At 52.3% G+C, this 3,475-nt stretch overlaps 1 protein-coding gene across 1 annotated transcript in view; it reads right to left on the minus strand.

Annotated features, from left to right (window-relative positions):
* LOC310804653 (mediator of RNA polymerase II transcription subunit 13-like) overlaps positions 1-3,475 on the minus strand; it is a gene marked incomplete at its 3' end in the record, with an annotated part of 18,696 nt that overhangs the window by 840 nt on the left and 14,381 nt on the right. The gene's annotated exons all lie outside the window — the stretch shown is intronic.

Raw genomic sequence — 3,475 nt, forward strand, 5'->3', positions numbered from 1 at the left:
GGAACCCTCACCATGGCTACTGTTGTTAAAATAAATACAGCATTATACTGACACATCTGCCAAGTCTGAATAGAGAAAGAGAAAGAGAAAGGGGGAGGGGGAGGGAGGGAGGGAGGGAGGAAGGGAGGGAGGGAGGGAGGGAGAGAAAAAAGAGGAGGCGAGACAGACAGAGATAGAGAGATAAGAGATAAGGAGGAGAGAGAGAGGAAGAAAGAAAAGAAGGAAGAGAAGAAAGAAAGAAAGAAAGAAAGAAAGAAAGAAAGAAAGAAAGAAAGGTAGAGACATACAATAGGGAAAGAGAGAGCATTACAGAGAGGAGGCGAGGGAGGGAGAGAGAGAGAGAGAGAGAGAGAAAGGAAGAGGAAGGAAATGAGGAGAAACGGTGTCAGGGTCAATCCCTGGAGCCCAGCCAGTGCCTTGACATCTTCTCAATTTCATGTGATGGAATGAAAGGCGTTTATGTAGCCTATCAGAGGGGGCGCGGGCGAGGCGGCGCCACAGCCTTGTCAAATAGGACGTTTGCTCAATCTATCGATGAGCAGTAAAAGGGGGGCGGCCCCCCCTCCTGTCTCCGCTTTAAACAGATGCAGAGACGGTCCAAGGACGCGCCGATAAGAGTCCTCAGACAAAGGCCAGGAGGAAAAAAAACGGCCTCCTCTAGTGGGGGGAGGGAATACTGTTACTGTCACCACGTGTCGGGACGGGGGGGGGGGGGGGGACGGGTCACTCCATGTCACTTCTGAGGGGTTTATGATACTTCCTTCAATACAACCGCACGCCAGATGATACATCCGGCATGACGGCGAGTTATGGACACACAATCTCTCCGAGCCGCGGTCGAGAGAGACATTGATTTCGCTCTCTTTCACCGAACGTAACTCCCTCTGCGACATCACAGCGTCTCTCCAATTAGGCCCAGCGGCGGCTAGCTCGCTAGTTAGCGAGGGAGGGAGCGCGCCGTGTCGTCGCCCCGCGTCTGAGGAGGGAGGCTGAGAAAGAGCATCTTCCAAAGGCAGCGGCGTTCAAAGGCACATTTGGCAGGGCCAGAGAGGGGGGAGACCTCTGAGAGAGCTCTCCCCCCCCCCCCCCCCCGGCTGGGATCCTCTCTCCTGTGTTCACCCAGCTGTGAGGGCCCCTTGGCTTGGCAGGCTCCCCTGGCACCGTGCCACCCCGCGTCCAGCTTAGAGGGGAATCAGAATACTGTTCCCCACTGGATCTGTAGAGGGAAGGGAACTATAGTAGGGATGGAGCAGGGCGGGGAGGGGAGGGGGGGGGATGCTGGAGGTATAGATCTCAACGTGTTGGTGTGGTGGGGGGCGGGGAGGGTGGGCGGGGAGGGTGGGCGGGGGCGGGGGCGGGGTTGTGTGTGTGCTTCTGTCTGCCTACATATGACCATGAGCCTCAGGGAAGAGGACGTAACCTCCTGCAGCTGCTATGCTGTGTGTGTGTGTGTGTGTGTGTGTGTGTGTGTGTGTGTGTGGGTGTGGGTGTGTGTCCGGTACATGGTGTGGGCACGTGTGTGTGTGTGTGTGTGTGTGTGTGTGTGTGTGTGTGTGTGTGTGTGTGTGTTTGTGTGTGTGTGCGTGCGTGCGTGTGTGTGTGTGTAAAAGAAATATTCCTTGTAATTACAAGCCCCCTCTCTATAATGACAGAGTGTGTGTAATCTGAGATATAAACATTGGCACGTCGATAATCTGGACTAAAAATAGTCCCAGAGGTCAAGGATGTTGCTTCTCCCACAGCCAAGGAGAAGACGTCAGGGCCAGCAGCACCCCAGCGCCCAGACCAGGAGTCACTCTGTGTGAATGTCAGACTCCTCCGCACACAATCTGACAGGGGTCATTTCGGAAGCTGAGACAGGAGCACAGGGGCCGGCCATGTAGGGACCTGGGAGCGCTGAGGCGGCACTATCTCCCATCCTACTGTACCACCGCTGAAGAAGAAGAAGTCAGCCTAGTCAGCCTACTGTATGTAGCACCACTGAAGAAGAAGTCAGCCTAGCCAGCCTACTGTATGTGCCACCACTGAAGAAGAAGTCAGCCTAGCCAGCCTCTCTTGTTGCACCACTGAAGAAGAAGTCAGCCAAACCACCACTGAAGAAGAGGCCGGCCTACTGTAGCACCACTGAAGAAGAGGCCAGCCTACTGTAGCACCACTGAAGAAGAGGCCAGCCTACTGTAGCACCACTGAAGAAGAGGCCAGCCTACTGTCGCACCACTGAAGAAGAGGCCAGCCTACTGTAGCACCACTGAAGAAGAGGCCAGCCTACTGTAGCACCACTGAAGAAGAGGCCAGCCTAGCCAGCCTGTTGCTACACGACATCCCAGATGACCGCATTGATAAACCTGTGACCCCCGTTGAACCCTTGCGGAAATTCCAGCTCTAATCCAGTGGCAGCCAGGAGTCTGAGAATACCACACACACAAATGCATACACACACACGTACACACACACACACACACACACACACGCTGGAGTCGAGCGGAACTGCAATATATGTACTGCAGACTAGGTCCGCTCAAAAGCAATGATTCGCATCCGAGGACCACATTTTCTGGTCGATGGCGAGAGTCATTTCACCAACGATAACAGCCATGATGTGATGATGAGGTGTGTGTAGGTTCCTGCCGCCCAGCAACCGGCAGCAGCACACACACACACGCTCACACACGCTCACACACGCTCACACACACACACACACACACGCTCACACTCACACACACACAACACACACACGCTCACACTCACACACACACACACACACACACACACACACACACACACACAAAGCCTGAGAACAGAGCCTGAGAGGGCTGCAGTCAACCAGCCCTAGGGGGCTTACAGTACAGGTCATTAGGGAACTGCTGATGGGTCCCCATAAGCTCAGATCTAGGATCAGCTTAACTCACTAAATCTTCTTTTAGTATTAGAGGGGTTAATGCAAAAATGGAGTGAGATCAGTGTCTAGGGAAAACATTGGACTACGTCTGGGTCCCTGGTCATGACAATACGCAAAGTCTGTACATAACAAACTGCAGAAGGCATGTGTGTATGTGTGTGTATGGAGACACAAGTGGAGACACTGGTCATTTTTGGAGACAGATGTCACCGTTATGATTGCTAGCAGAAGAGAGTGAGCGGGGTAGCACATTTTTTGGTAAATGCCTCAATTGACCTTACCTGCAAGTTTAAATCAAAACATATTTACAGTTCATTAGTTACCGCTCAGATTCACTTTCGCTTGCAATCATATCAGTGACGTCTGTCTCCAACGATGAGTGTCTCCAGTTATGTTTACATTCTGCAGTTTGTGACGTACATACGTTCCATAGCGTGTGGCAGGAGGTAGTCAATCCAATGTATCGTATTTTATTTGATTGATTGATTGATTGATTGAGAGAGGTAGTCGTAGAGCATGACAAATGTCACTTAATCCCTCAGATTATGGGAGAGCATAAATCAGTCCCAACAGCGG

Source organism: Argentina silus, assembly GCF_951799395.1.
Source record: "Argentina silus genome assembly, chromosome: 5".
In the NCBI taxonomy this organism is placed as follows: Eukaryota; Metazoa; Chordata; class Actinopteri; order Argentiniformes; family Argentinidae; genus Argentina; species Argentina silus.